Here is a 17,500-nt window from a genome sequence, read left to right as displayed (position 1 = left end):
TGGTGCTACAGCCAGGAGTCAGTGCTGTGCCTCTGAAGTGGGAGAGCCAACTTCAGGACACGGGTCCACAAGAGACCTCCCAGCTCCACATAATATCAAGCAGCGAAAATCTCCCAGAGATCTCTATCTCAACACAAGCACCCAGCTTCAGTCAACGACCAGCAAACTACAGTGCTGGTCACCCTATGCCAAGCAACTAGCAAGGCAGGAACACAACCCCACCCATTAAAAGAGAGGCTGCCTAAAAACATAATAAGGCCAGAGGCACAACAAAACACACCACCAGACGTGGACCTGTCCACCAGAAAGACAAGATCGAGCCTCAACCACCAGAACACAGGCACTAATCCCCCCCACCAGGAAGCCTACACAGCCTACTGAAACAACCTTGGCCACTGGGGACAGACACCAAAAACAACAGGAACTACGAATCTGCAGCCTGCAAAAAGGAGACCCCAAACACAGTAACATAAGCAAAATGAGAAGACAGAAAAATACACAGCAGGTGAAGGAGCAAGATAAAAACCTACCAGACCTAACAAATGAAGAGGTAATAGGCAGTCTACCTGAAAAAGAATTCAGAATAATGATAGTAAAGCTGATCCAAGATTCTATTTCCCAGATCCAAAATCTTGGAAATAGAATAGACAAAATGCAAGAAACAGTTAACAAGGACCTAGAAGAACTAAAGATGAATCAAGCATCGATTAAAAACACAATAAATGAAATGAAAAATACTCTAGATGGGATCAATAGCAGAATAACTGAGGCAGAAGAACGGATAAGTGAGGTGGAAGATAAAATAGTGGAAATAACTGCTGCAGAGCAAAATAAAGAAAAAAGAATGAAAAGAACAGAGGACAGTCTCAGAGAACTCTGGGACAACATTAAACGCACCAACATTTGAATTATAGGGGTTCCAGAAGAAGAAGAGAAAAAGAAAGGGACTGAGAAAATATTTGAAGAGATTATAGTTGAAAACTTCCCTGATATGGGAAAGGAAATAGTTAATCAAGTCCAGGAGGCACAGAGAGTCCCATACAGAATAAATCCAAGGAGAAATACACCAAGACACATATTAATCAAACTGTCAAAAATTAAACACAAAGAAATCATATTAAAAGCAGCAAGGGAAAAAAAATAACACACAAGGGAATCCCCATAAGGTTAACAGCTGATCTCTCAGCAGAAACTCTGCAAGGCAGAAGGGAGTGGCAGGACATAATTAAAGTGATGAAGGAGAGAAACTTGTAACCAAGATTACTCTACCCAGCAAGGATCTCATTCAGATTTGATGGAGAAATTAAAACGTTTACAGACAAGCAAAAGCTGAGAGAGTTCAGCACCACCAAACCAGCTTTACAACAAATGCTAAAGGAACTTCTCTAGGCAAGAAACACAACAGAAGGAATATACCTACAATAACGAACCCAAAGCAATTAAGGAAATGGGAATAGGAACATACATATCAATAATTACCTTAAATGTAAATGGACTAAATGCTCCCACCAAAAGACACAGATTGGCTGAATGGATACAAAAACAAGACCCATATATATGCTGTCTACAAGAGACCCACTTCAGACCTAGAGACACATACAGATTGAAAGTAAGGGGATGGAAAAAGATATTCCATGCAAATGGAAATCAAAAGAAAGCTGAAGTAGCAATTCTTATATCAGACAAAATAGACTTTAAAATAAAGACTATTAGAAGAGACAAAGAAGGACACTACATAATGATAAAGGGATCGATCCAAGAAGAAGATATAACAATTGTAAATATTTATGCACCCAACATAGGAGCACCTCAATACATAAGGCAAATACTAACAGCCATAAAATGGGAAATCAACAGTAACACAATCATAGTAGGGCACTTTAACACCCCACTTTCACCAATGGACAGATCATCCAAATTGAAAATAAATAAGGAAACACAAGCTTTAAATGATACATTAAACAAGATGGACTTAATTGATATTTATAGGACATTCCATCCAAAAACAACAGAATACACAATTTTCTCAAGTGCTCATGGAACATTCTCCGGGATAGATCATATCTCGGGTCACAAATCAAGCCTTGGTAAATTTAAGAAAATTGAAATTGCATCAAGTATCTTTTCCGACCACAATGCTATGAGACTAGACATCAATTACAGGAAAAGATCTGTAAAAAATACAAACACACGGAGGCTAAACAATACACTACTCAATATCGAAGTGATCACTGAAGAAATCAAAGAGGAAATTAAAAAATACCTAGAAACAAATGACAATGGAGACACAACGACCCAAAACCTATGGGACGCAGCAAAAGCAGTTCTAAGAGGGAAGTTTATAGCAATACAATCCCACCTTAAGAAACAGGATACATCTCGAGCAAACAACCTGACCCTGCACCTAAAGCAATTAGAGAAAGATGAACAAAAAACCCCCAAAGCTAGCAGAAGGAAAGAAATCATAAAGATTACATCAGAAATAAATGAAAAAGAAATGAATGAAACGATAGCAAAGATCAATAAAACTAAAAGCTGGTTCTTTGAGAAGATAAACAAAATAGACAAACCATTAGCCAGACTCATCAAGAAAAAAAGGGAGAAGACTCAAATCAATAGAATTCGAAATGAAAAAGGAGAAGTAACAACTGACACTGCAGAAATACAAAAGATCATGAGAGATTACTACAAGCAACTCTATGCCAATAAAATGGACAACCTGGAAGAAATGGACAAATTCTTAGAAATGCACAACCTGCCAAGACTGAATCAGGAAGAAATAGAAAATATGAATAGACCAATCACAAGCACTGAAATTGAAACTGTGATTAAAAATCTTCCAACAAACAAAAGCCCAGGACCAGATGGCTTCACAGGCGAATTCTATCAAACATTTACAGAAGAGCTAACACCCATCCTTCTCAAACTCTTCCAAACAATTTCAGAGGAAGGAACACTCCCAAACTCATTCTATGAGGCCACCATCACCTTGATACCAAAACCAGGCAAGGATGTCACAAAGAAAGAAAACTACAGGCCAAGATCACTGGTGAACATAGATGCAAAAATCCTCAACAAAATACTAGCAAACAGAATCCAACAGCACATTAAAACGATCATACACCATGATCAAGTGGGGTTTATTCCAGGAATGCAAGGATTCTTCAATATACACAAATCAATCAATGTGATACACCATATTAACAAGTTGAAGGAGAAAAACCATATGATCATCTCAATAGATGCAGAGAAAGCTTTCGACAAAATTCAACACCCATTTATGATAAAAACCTTGCAGAAAGTAGGCATAGAGGGAACTTTCCTCAACATAGTAAAGGCCACATATGACAAACCCACAGCCAATATTTTCCTCAATGGTGAAAAACTGAAACCATTTCCTCTAAAATCAGGAACAAGACAAGGCTGCCCACTCTCACCACTCTTATTCAACTTAGTTTTGGAAGTTTTAGCCACAGCAATCAGAGAAGAAAAGGAAATAAAAGGAATCCAAATTGGAAAAGAAGAAGTAAAGCTGTCACTGTTTGCAGATGACATGATACTATACATAGAGAACCCTAAAGATGCTACCAGAAAACTACTAGAGCTAATCAATGAATTTGGTAAAGTAGCAGGATACAAAATTAATGCACAGAAAGCTCTGGCATTCCTGTACACTAATGATGAAAAATCGGAAAATGAAATCAAGAAAACACTCCCATTTACCATTGCCACAAAAAGAATAAAATACCTAGGAATAAACCTACCTAAGGAGACAAAAGACCTGTATGCAGAAAATTATAAGACACTGATGAAAGAAATTAAAGATGATACAAATACATGGAGAGATATACCATGCTCCTGGATTGGAAGAATCAACATTGTGAAAATGACTCTACTACCCAAAGCAATCTACAGATTCAATGCAATCCCTATCAAAGTACCACTGGCATTTTTCACAGAACTAGAACAAAAAATTTCAAAAGTTGTTTGGAGAAACAAAAGACCCCGAATAGCCAAAGCAATCTTGAGAATGAAAAACGGAGCTGGAGGAATCAGGCTCCCTGACTTCAGACTATACTACAAAGCTACAGTAATCAAGACAGTGTGGTACTGGCACAAAAACAGAAAGATAGATCAATGGAACAGGATAGAAAGCCCAGAGATAAACCCACGCACATATGGTCAACTTATCTTTGATAAAGGAGGCAGGAATGTACAGTGGAGAAAGGACAGCCTCTTCAATAAGTGGTGCTGGAAAAACTGGACAGGGACATGTAAAATTATGAGATTAGATCATTCCCTAACACCATACACAAAAATAAGCTCAAAATGGATTAAAGACCTAAATGTAAGGCCAGAAACTATCAAACTCTTAGAGGAAAACATAGGTAGAACACCCTATGACATAAATCACAGCAAGATCCTTTTGGACCCACCTCCTAGAGAAATGGAAATAAAAACAAAGATAAACAAATGTGACCTAATGAAACTTCAAAGCTTTTGCACAGCAAAGGAAACCATAAAGAAGACCAAAAGACAACCCTCAGAATGGGAGAAAATATTTGCAAATGAAGCAACTGACAAAGGATTAATCTCCAAAATTTATAAACAGCTCATGCAGCTCAATAACAAAAAAACAAACAACCCAATCCAAAAATGGGCAGAAGACTTAAATAGGCATTTCTCCAAAGAAGATATACAGACTGCCAACAAACACATGAAAGAATGCTCAACATCATTAATCATTAGAGAAATGCAAATCAAAACTACAATGAGATATCATCTCACACCAGTCAGAATGGCCATCATCAAGAAATCTAGAAACAATAAATGCTGGAGAGGGTGTGGAGAAAAGGGAACACTCTTGCACTGCTGGTGGGAATGTGAATTGGTACAGCCACTATGGAGAACACTATGGAGGTTCCTTAAAAAACTACAAATAGAACTACCATATGATCCAGCAATCCCACTACTAGGCATATACCCTGAGAAAACCATAATTCAAAAAGAGACATGTACCAAAATATTCATTGCAGCTCTATTCACAATAGCCCGGAGCTGGAAACAACCTAAGTGTCCATCATCGGATGAATGGATAAAGAAGATGTCGCACATATATACAATGGAATATTACTCAGCCATAAAAAGAAATGAAACTGAGCTATTTGTAATGAGGTGGATAGACCTAGAGTCTGTCATACAGAGTGAAGTAAGTCAGAAAGAGAAAGACAAATACCGTATGCTAACACATATATATGGAATTTAAAAAAAAAATGTCATGAAGAACCTAGGGGTAAAACAGGAATAAAGACACAGACCTACTTGAGAATGGACTTGAGGATATGGGGAGGGGGAAGTGTAAGCTGTGACAAAGCGAAAGAGGCATGGACATATATACACTACCAAACATAAGGTAGATAGATAGTGGGAAGCAGCCGCATAGCACAGGGAGATCAGCTCAGTGTTTTGTGACCGCCTGGAGGGTTGGGATGGGGAGGGTGGGAGGGAGGGAGATGCATGAGGGAAGGGATGTGGGAACAGATGTATATGTATGACTGATTCACTTTGTTATAAAGCAGAAACTAATAAAAAAAATAAAAAAACAAAAAAACAAAAAATAAATAAATAAATAAATAAATAAAGGGATAAGGAAAAAAAAAGAAATTAACACAACACTATAAATCAACTATATATCAATTTTAAAAAAACAAGTGTCCCAGAGAGACTGCCCTCACTTCAGATGCTAGGTGCAATTTCAGAGGTCCCCAGGCCACCTGAACTTCTAACCAACTGGCTACAAATCCTGGAGGTTCCCACAACCCCCTCAGGTTCTATAATTCACTAGAACAACTCCAGAACTAGGAAAGTGCTTTAGTTATCATTACAGTTTTATTTTAAAGAATGCAAATCAGGACCAGCCGGGTGAAGAGACACAAAGAGCAGATTTGGGAGGGTCCTGAACACACAGCTTCCATGCTCTTTCCCTGTGCAGTCAGAGTATATTAAACACTGGGCACACTGTTGTGGAAGCACCAGTCAGGAAGCACCACCAAGCTTCAGTGTCTAAAGATTTTATTGAGGTTTCCTTACCCAAGTATTATTGATTGAAACACTGACCACATGTTTGAACTCAACCTCTAGCCTATACTCTCCCTTCCTGAAGGGAGGTATCACATAGACTGATATCACACAGCTGAGAGCCCAACCTTCTTCGTGACATGACCTGCCCCAGTCTTTGGCATAAATATCAAAAGGCCCACCAAGAATCACATCATAATATAAACTATCAGGGCCCACCATGAATAACAAAGGCACTCCTATCACTCAGGGAAGTCCAAGGTTTCAGTTTCCCATCCAGGAACCCAGGACAAAGACTAGACAACTTTTCTTTATTATACCAAGTGAACTTTAGCAGTAGGGAAGCAAAACAAAACTGTTTCCTTAAAATACAACTCCAACATCAATGTATTCATCCATCATGAATAAAAGAGCTTTTGGGCTTGTAAAGTAGCATGTGCCACTTGGTACAGGTAGAGAACTATTACAACATGTTTCCTCCAGTGGGTCGGACAAGAGTTCAGGAGGCATTATAAAGGGATTGGGGGATGTGTGTCATGAAGTTCATGATTAGGAGCTGAACATGGTGGATTCTAAGAATAACTCAGCCCTGAAAAATTCCTGGGGAAAATAAAGATTGTCTTCAGGGAGCAACTCTACTTTTTCTTGCTCCAACTAGCCGAGGAAAAGCTAAATATGTTGGTTGAGTCTATTTCAGCCCAGAGGAGTTAGGGAAGCCGAGAGTTTTCCTTCTGGTGCCTGAGTAGGAACCTGACAACCTGATTCTGTTGATTTGTTCCAATAAGATTAATGCATCTGGGACACAGCTGCAATTGGATTCATCAACACATGATTAAGTTTTCAACAGTCAATATTATTCTCCAAGAAACATCTGTCACTTTTAAGCATAAATTTGGTACTTAGATATGGATATGATAAGAATCACTACACCTGCATGTTCAAGTGCTTTAGTGGTGATCCCAATCTCTCCCATTCTCCAACAGAACATGATATATCTTCTGAAAGATCATTATGATAGGAAGAGAATGATCCAGGGACTTCCACCTGAGTTTTCCTATCCTGATTACCCTCACTCCATGATTCAGGGGGAAGGGGTGAGGACTCTGTCATTCATTGTAAATCTGTATGCACTATGCTAGTTACTGAGATAATAACTCAGGAAGAGGATGAACAGGATGGATTCATAGTCTCATCTATGTCACTGGAACCAATGTGAGACAACTTGGACCAAAATTACACTTATTACTTAAATTCCATAAGTCTCCTCTCTGATAAGTGTACCACCATGGCATTCAGAATCTCTCTAACCATCCCCTAAATTTTGCTTATTTCTCTTACATCAGTGCATAGTTGCCTTGATAAAGACCACAGCTTCCTTTGAAGATGAGTAAAAGGAATATTTACAGAATGAAGGTATGATGTTATTAAGGCCACATCTCAAGTGTAATTGGCCTCCCCTTCACTCAAAGGGATCTTGATATCTTGAGAGCTGATGGTGTCCTACACTGCATCTTTTGTCCAAGTTGAAATCAGTAAATCAACTGCAATGGCAGCGTCTTCCATCTTTATCCTCAGACTATAGAGGATGAATACTCTTTTCCATGTAACTAAAGATCCTTTCAAGGATGCTTATACTCACTTCTCCAGTATATTTCTCAAGGGTTTGTTAAAAAAAAACTTTTCCAGAGACCATAGTTAACTGGTGGATAAGAGGGTACTCCTTAAACTCAGTGTAACATTCCCATGAACATACTTTTGCTAATCTGTTCTTTAACTGGCACTTCATAAACTTTGTCACAACATGACAGCACAAATAGAAAATGATGATATTGTTTGTAACACAGGACATCCAGCCACCTCAAATCTCACATACTCTCCCATCTCATGGTCTGAGAGGGCAAATATCTTTGTATACTTATATTTTAACTGGAGCAGATTTGTGTTTTATACTAAAACAAAATCAAATAATTCTGTAATCTCAAATTCATTCATCATAGACCGCCATAAGTCTAGACTTGACCAATCAACAAAATAAAAATGAGATGCATTCTTGCCACCTAGGTTAATCCATCGTCTTGGGTAAGAAATTCAGTCTCAATTAGGATTTGTCCCATCTTCTTTTTTTCAAGTAAATTCAAAATTCATATTTGTACATCTTCTTCAGGTTCAGTGATTTAGTTACCAAATTCTCAGTTTCATTCCTCTCAAGGGAGTATACCAAGTTTGTCTCTTGGGTATGCAAGCATCTGACTTCAGTTATAGGTCTGGAGGTAATGGTAAGTGGCAGTGGTGGGGCATAAAGGAAGCTGGTATCTTCTTGCAAGGTTACTGACTTAGGTGTGGTTGTTACATGATCTTCCATCAAGACAGGACCAGCATCCTCAAACAGGTGAGAAAGGGCCAATTCTGTAACTAATGGGGGCTCAGGGGCATCTGGGAATATGGGGTACCTGTAGTTGTCTTAATTTTTCTAAATGTCACAATTCTTCCTGGTGGGTTCCAATGTTTCTTATTCATTTTCTGTTTTTTTTTACATAAGGAAGCAGAAAATGATAATTAAACTTTATGCATGGAAGATACAAACCCTTTTCTAACTTTAGTTCCAGTACGTCTGAAACAAGTGATGAGTTTCATTCAGGGTAATTAAAACAAACAAACAAAAAAACCTCCATTGTTCTATGACCCAGTAGGCTAAGAAATTAAAACACTGAGCCTAGTAATTTCCTCATATAACTTGCTCAATGCAGGTAGTAGTACAAACACTCCCACCATGGCCAATTTCAATCCACCAACATGATAAAGTACAGAAGAAATATGCACAATAAGGCCTGATCAGCTGATGTGAGGTGGCTTCAGCACATCACTGAGTGTTTCCCAAAACCATGCTATTCAACTGGCAAGACAGGAGAGCCGTGATCAAGAACTTGAGGAATCAGGAAGGTGCTGCCAAAGCTGAAAACTCCAAAATCTTACTGCATCTGCAAAATCTTATGCCAGCAAAATGGATGCTATGCATACAATCTATCTCCCAAATCAGAATACTAGCTACAGATGAGTCAGGAAAATGTAGTGTTAGCTCTTTAGCCTCTTCATTATAAGAAATTATGCTTGACCTGTGTTAGAATTATTATGGAGCTAACCAGTGTAAATTATATATCACACCCATTAATAGGGGCTTAGACTGTTTTACATAGATATTGTATAGTGAAGATAGGAATTATGTATTTGTATCTATGTGTGTAGATATATGAGCGTGTTAAAAATACCAAAGAATATACACTGAGTTGTTAACTCAGGTTATATGGCTTGAAGGAAGATCAAGAAGGAGAGAAGCAGGGAAGTCATTTTAAAAAGTAAAGCAGGGGACTTCCCAGGTGGTCCAGTGATAAAGAATCTGCCTTCCAATGCAGGGGACACGGGTTGGATCCCTGGCCAGAGAATTAAGATCCCTCGTGCCACGGGGCAACTAAGCCCATACTCCACAACTACTGAGCTCGTGTGCCTCAGTGAGAGAGCCCACGTGCTGCAAGCTACAGAGCCCACACGCTCCGGAGGTCACGCACCACAACTAGAGAGAGAAAACCCGCACTTCACAACTAGAGGGAAGCCTGTGCACAGCAACAAAAGAGCCCGCATGCCACAAAGAAAGATCCTGCATGCCTCAACGAAGATCCTGCGTGTTGCAACTAAGACCCAACAAAGAGACAGAAAGAAAGAAAAAAAGAAAGAAAGAAAGAAAGGAGGGAGGGAGGGAGGGAGAGAGGGAGAGAAAGAAAGAGAAAGAGAGGAAGGAAGGAAGGAAGGAAGAAAGAAATATTTAAAAAGAAACAGCAACAAAAAAATCTAAATTAATCAACATATGCAATCCTATAAATACCTAATTATGTGCAAAAGGAAATAGAAAATACTGTGTTACATCTTTATCTACTAACTTGTAAGGATATTCATGAAAAACATGATAAGATAAAAAGTAGTATTCAGAAATAGTTGTAGTATAATTCAATTTTGTAAAAAATCCACAAACAAACCACCCAGGTAAGAATACATGGTGTGAGTATGTTTATATGATTAAAAGAAAGACATGAAAGGACATAAACTGAGCCCTTATTGTTAGTTGAACTGTGTGTTTTATTTTTACTATAATAATATATTAATTTTATAATTTAAAAACTAAAATATAGATAATTCAAAATTCTCTTATGAGATTCCATCTCCATGATTGGTTGAGTCACATAAATGAAATGAAAATTAATACTGCTCGACTATTTTGTGAATGAAGTTTCAATAGTATATGTATTTTCACAAGAATGAGTCTTATTTGAGCCCCCAGAGAGCAAGAACAAATAGTAAATAGTAAGAAGCAAATAGAATAAATTGCTCCAAGAGAGTTTTGATTAGATAGTGAATGAACATTCTCAGGGTAAGGGAGGTCAACAGCTTCTATTAATGCATATGAAATATGTTCAGCAAATGACACAATTGGAGAAGAACAAAAATTGTTTTGCAGGAAGCAATGGTGACATGAGCAATCTTTTCTTTAACTGACTATGTATTGTATTACGTTACATCTTCGCTCTTCAGTGTTACAAGTACTGATGGAAATGTTTTATTCTGGACTAGTATTATCCTGCTGAGAGTTCTGAATAAAGAAATAAGTAAAATGCTTATAACTAAAATATATCAGATCCTCTTTTCCATTATTTAGAGAAGATACGATTGTAACAAGGAAGCCCATTGTATTTTTATCTGCATTTCCTGGAATGGTATGGAAAAGATGTCAACTTCTTCACCAGTTTCCTTCTTCTCACCTCTTTATTGCAGATGTTTGAAGTTTAAAACCTTAGATATGCTGAGGAAAGAGTACATTGCACTGAATACACCATCTCAACAGGAAAGCTAGTGTGTCCTTTGGATATAGGACCTGTCCTCACCTCTATGGAAGTCACTTAATGATTTCTACAATATCAGAACCAGAAGGTAGAAGATAATCCCATTTTATAAGATATGCTTGGAATTCTTTAAGTTTTAGAAGAGCAGGCCATATGGCATTCTCTGATTTGATTTTAAATCATGAACAAAACATATATACTTTATTTCATTTTATTATTTTTTTAATACTTTTAATTTGATGCTGGTGTATTAGGAATGTCTGTGATGCCTCAAAATTTTTGAGGTAAATATGTAATAACCAAAAAATATTTATAGCCATAATAATGATAAATAGAAGTACTACAACAGATTGTATTCGGGAATAATAAAGATAGGCATATGTCTTACAAATTGCGGGAAAAATACATAAACACACTATAGCATATTGTTTTTCAGCAAATATGGGAAATAGCAGCATCTTAATAGAAGACGCTTATCAAGGTAGAAACCAAACTGTCATTTGTTCCAGCTCAGGATACCTCCAGTTTGTACATTTTTCAGGTGGGAAATAGCTGTTCAGGTATATCAAACAGGCTGTGAGGCAAAAGTAGATTATGAGGTTTTTTATTCATATGTCATTATAATTTTAATTCCTTCATCCTCTTCTAGTGTTTTGGAGTCTCCTCTGCTTTAAGTGCACATTTTATGTCTATCTAGCTATCTTTCTATCTATCTGGGTTTGGAGTCTTTTCTGTATCTCTTACCTAATATGAATACATAGGTAGATGATAGAGAGAAAGAAAATTTGAGATCCTTTTGCTCTCATATGTATTAGTAAATTAGCCATATATAAATAAAAGGTAGGCCCATAACAGATGCATTGAGAAAAATGAGAGCAATTTAGACTAAGGAAGTACTTTTCTCTAAGAATAGAAGTTGCCACCAATGTATGTGCTGATTTGTGGGGTTGGGGAAGGGGCTCTTTTTTGGAGGCTATAGATAAAAGTTTGAATTATCTCCTGTCAGATGGAGTTCCTGCCTTGACAGAAGAGATGGACCAAATAACCTCTAAACCCAACCCCTGCATCAAATTCTATGGTTGTACTTTCTATTCAAATTAAGTTATCATATTCAAAATCTATTATTATAAGCCCAATGAGCTAAAGTTATGTGAGAAATGAATACATCATGGTGTACCGTACAGAGAAATGCAGTGTTAGAGCACAAAGAAATACACCTGAATCCTACTCTTAGATCCTTAATTTTTCCACCAACAAAATTCTATGAATGCAGGGAAGTTTCTTAAGTATTCTGAGGCTTATTTTAACACACACACACAACATAAATGTATATACACATAGATAAATTCTAGGTTAGCCTAGGCAAACATCCAGGATCCAATCAAAATCCATGCATGACATTTGGTTTTAATGTCTCGTTTGTTTATTTTGATTTAGAAAGGTCCAAGCACAACTTTTTTTTTTCTACATCTAAGACAATGATGACATTGACATTTTTAGAGTCTAACCCAGGTATCTTATAGAATGTTCCACAGTCTGGATTTGATGGATTCCTTATAATTTGCTTCAGATTAAATATTTTGGCAAGAATTCTATATAGGTAATGTCTTGTACTTCATATTACATTCTACCAGGAGACACACAATATTAGTTTGTCCCATTTTGATGATGCTAAATGGGATCCCTTGGCTTAGGTGGCATGCACCAAAAAGATAAGGTTCATTTTTTGTTCTACAATTAATTAATGATCCATAAGTGATAGTTGAGACCATGTGAATATACTTGGCCTTAACAGCTTTTAATCAAGAGTCTACTGATTATCCTTACTTGTACCCTTAAGAGTATCAATTATTATACTGGTGAATGTAAAATAGTGATTTTCTAGTTCTATCATTCCCTGTGTCTTTGTTGGTATTCTTCCGAAAAAAAAGGATCCCTCCAACTTTAATTCTGAGAATTGTAATGGATTCATGAATTATTTTCTTAAGTGTTAACTATCCATTACCATCATTTATTCTTTTGGATACTCTCCTTGCACAGACTTGGCCAGTGGGAGCCCTTCAAGCCAGTTCATCTGAACTTTTTGACATGGCTCTGCCAGTTTTTAAGAATGCTTTTGCTTATTCTCACAAGATATACCCAACAAGGACTCACCTTGTTTTTTCCCTATCTCAGACCTGGTATCAGTCATTTCTTCAAGGAGTCCTGGTTCCTTTTCAGTAGGGAATTGTATTTAGGAATATCTAAGCACTAGTTATGGCTGTTGCTATTGTGGTGTCTTTGCATTTAAATTTTGAGATACTTTCGGTGAAACAAGCTAGGATTTATATATATTGATATAATCATATTGCTAGAGTATTATATGTATACACAAAGACATTGCTAGAGTATTGTATGTATATACAAAGACCTATCTAATAAAATATTTCAGAAAAACTGACTATAGAGAAAGTAATGAGCTTTGCTTTTCTGAGCTAATCTGAGAATCTGTTTCTTTAATATGTAAATAAAACCCATTCACATTAATGGATAGGACTGAAATAGTTGCTTGAAACTCTACCATATTATTCTATATTGCTCTGATTCTTTCTCTGTGTGTTTCTTTTTCTTTTTTTTTTTAAGTGTTTCTAGTTTTATCCTTGTTGTTACCTTTACATTTTTATAATGCTCTCAGTTTACTCCTTCCTTATTTTGGCTTCTACAAATTGGATTGCCATATTTAAATGGTATCCTTTGGCTCCCACCTATTACCTAGTTATGTTGTTTTATTTTCTTCAGAATATATAGTATTTACAGAGTAATTTTCTGCCCTTGTTCCCATCTTAGTGTTAGCCTTGAATCTCCAATTGAATGTATTTAATTCTCACTAGGAATCCCTTTGTTGAAGTTTCCCCAGTCTTGTCTTCGTTGGATAAAACTCATCCTACAAAATATTCTTCAGGAAGGCTTCAAGAATACAGTATTCTTTGAGTTCTTGTACATTATTTTTTTCCTTAGTCTCAGGTAAAAGCCCAGCCTCACATACATCGATGTACTTTTAATTTTAGCCACATGTACAATGGACAGGTGCACACAAGCTCAGAGTCACCTTGCACTGAGAATTTGGCCCCAAAGTGCAAACAATGTATGTATTTTCATCTTCTCCCCCAGACTTTCCTTGATATTGCAGTCAGCATGCAAGTACAACCAGATGGCAAAAGAAATAATACCTTCTCCAGCTAAAGCTCTACCAAAGGACAATGGAAGCAGTGGATATATTTTCCAGCCTCCCCTCCTCAGAATACCTCTGGGAGGTATTCTGCACACCCCTCAGCAAATGCGGTGAATTACGTGTCCACTGCTCATAGAAGTACTTCCACATTGCACACTTAGTCTTTAACTACTTCCCTAGTTATTCTCCCAACTCCCTCCCTCCAACTTTATGGAGTCACTTCCCAAATAATTAAAACTGCACTTAAGTGCTTATCTCAGGTTCTGTTTTCAGGAAAACTCAAGCTAAGAAAGTTGGTACAAGAAATTATTCTAAAAAGCACACTCTATGATGGGGTTCTAGAAAAGAATCACCCATCAGTCATGTGACAATAAATACTGCCTTGTTTGTGGTGATAATCCCTAGTGTGTTATTAAAGGGATCTAAAGCCTCAAGGTGGTGAAGTTGTTAAACTGCTTTTTTATTCGAGACCAAAGAATTAACCTACTGTATTCATTAAGAGGTCTCAGAGGACAATCCTTTTATCAAATCAATAATGAAGGAATTAATGTGACAGCATATTTGAGAAGCACTGTGGTGGCTGCCACCTATAACTCAGAGTTGACAGAAAGAGATGATACCTTGGAACTGATCTCATTAGTTTAATGTGAGTCATAGAACTCTGGATAAGAACAGTGAAAGCACTTAAACTACTCATGTATCAGAGGCAAGGTGGATATAATTGACATCATGAGTAGCAAGGTAGAAATAGAAACCAAGGATCCATTAATAAACATGGTATACAATGAGTGGATAGTCAACAGGGGTAACTTTAATTGTTTTTCCTGGAAAACAAAAACCAGTGAATGGAAGTTCCATCTAGTTTCTAATTCTTGGTAAGTTCTGAGTCAGCGGGTATGAACTGAAAAGGAAGTTGATTTCCCTTGAAAAAGAGCCCTGTAATATCACCACAAGTAAGTATTCTCAATCCTTCTCCAAACGTATTTGCTGACATTTATCAGACTAACTGTAATACTAGGGAAGGGAGAATACCCAGATCTTCTGAATGTCCTTGCATACAATGTGCAAACTGACTTCCATGCTAGATTATATAAAACACTATGGTGACCACCAAGTTAGACTGGCACATATGAAGTACAGTTGATAAATGTACTGTTGCCAAATTTGTCTGACAGAGAATCCAATGAATCTGTAGCTTCAACTTGTGGTTATTTACCTAAGTTCTGAGTACGGAATTAGTATAGATATACCTTTCAGCTAACAGAACTCTCACTTTGGTTCCCGGACCTATAGAAAAAACATTAGTAACAGTCAAATGGAAATGCCTTAAACTGGTCTCTCCCCAGCCAAAAGAAGCTATACTATATCAGGGTGGCATTGCAGAGAGTAGAACTACTTTCAGTAGCTTGGATACAGAATGGTGGTTCCCAGAATATCCCTGTTCATTTTACCTGCATAACCTCTGTAAAAATAGATGGATCATAATAGACTAAAAGGGACTATGATGTTAATTAATTAAATGGCAGCCCCAATAGTGGATATTGCACTGGCTATAGTTTCTTTATTGAAACAGGTAAACACAACCTCTGGCTCTTTTAATAAGGCTGTTGATTGGAGAAATTACCCCCACCTGACCGAAGTAAGAGACATCCATCTAATAGCCCAGAAAACTTTTTAAGTGGTTTGAATGAAGAGTGGGGGCTCATCTACTTATGACATTAGTGGAAGCAAAAAGGAAAGTTTTTACATCTGATGTATTTTGGTTAGATGAAACCAATTTTGGACATCCCACCAAGATGGAAGAATGTTGGAACACACATATTTTCACAGCATCTATCTGTTTCATTGCAAAGATTCAATAAATAGTTTGAATTCTAAATGAATAAATTAAAAAATAACTAACATCAAAAATATAAATTAGTTACAAAAAGAGATGCGACATCATAAATACTTGAAGAAAAACAAAACTAACCAATTACCGTTGTTGAATAAGAAGCAGCCTGCTTTTCAGCATCTATTAAAATGTCATATTATAATGAAAGCTAGTAGAGCCCAAAGGAAGGTGTAACACACAGTATAAATTAAGAAATTTGTCTCCGTGTTGAACATAAAGCCTTCTGTTCAATCAACAATCATCATTCATTAAACAGTAAACTACATCACACTGCATGGGAAAGGCAGTGTTATTCATGAAGGATTCCCAAACCATGTGAACTGTCACTTTACATATAACCTCATTAGTAAGGAAGTCCAATTATATTATTCACTTGACCAAATTAGGCCAGACGCTTGGAGAATAAGATTGGTACATATCCAGAATCATAAGATAATCTTCTGAGCCCCAAACAAAAAATAACAACTGTTTGCCAAAGAGTAACATCTGGGGTGTCTCATAGCAAAATCTCCATAACAGTGAAAATGCGTGCAATGTCCAATTTTCATCTGTTGTATGTGCTAATTCTGAAAATACACGTGGCCTCATTTGCTATTCCAAATAAAAGTACTAGAGCATCTGTTCAGGTAAATCCATATTCAGGGAAGTTAACTGTGTTCCTTGGAGCCAGATTTTATGTTCTTTAAATAAATATGATTTCTACTTTAGAGAGTCTTTTATCAACAGGATTGGAAGATTTTGCTTTGCTAAGAAATTTTTCCTAAGGATTATGTCCTATGAATCTTTCAATACTAACAACATAAGGAAGGTCTGTTCAAAGTGATATTCTGATTATAAATAGTGTGACTTTATAACGTTTTTCCATGTGAATAAAGACAATATGGGTGACTTCAACTCTCTTCCATACTTCCTAGTTGCTTGTTCTTTTTGTTCTTTCCCTAGGCTTTAATAATTCTCAGGTCCCTCCTTTCACTATAACCATACTTACTCTTGACCCCTCTTTCTCAACAGACATCAGAAACTAAATTTCAAGACTAATAAAATATACTGAAGCCATTCAATTCATAGTTAAACATTTTACATTTGTTTATTTTTGTCATCATAGATTATATCATAGGACAATAGCTCAACCTCTCAATTACTGGACCTCCTCACTCCCAATGACCTTGTCTCTACCCCATCTTAACTACCATTCACTAGATCATGTCACTGCTGTATCACTTCAATCTCCTAGCTGCTTCCTAGGATTCTTCAAAAATAGTTTTTATTATAGCTCATCTCATAGTCTACAATTTTGTCAGACAAAGCCCCCAAATACTCTTCATATTTGGAAGGATTTTAAACTCAGTTTTTTGTGAAATACGGGATGAAAAAGTACAAATAAAGATAATTAGTGACCATTTATTAGAGACTTCATTTAAGCCAAGC

Source organism: Mesoplodon mirus, assembly GCF_964341445.2.
Source record: "Mesoplodon mirus genome assembly, chromosome: 4".
NCBI lineage: Eukaryota > Metazoa > Chordata > Mammalia > Artiodactyla > Ziphiidae > Mesoplodon > Mesoplodon mirus.
Note: the sequence above shows the minus strand (reverse complement) of the source record.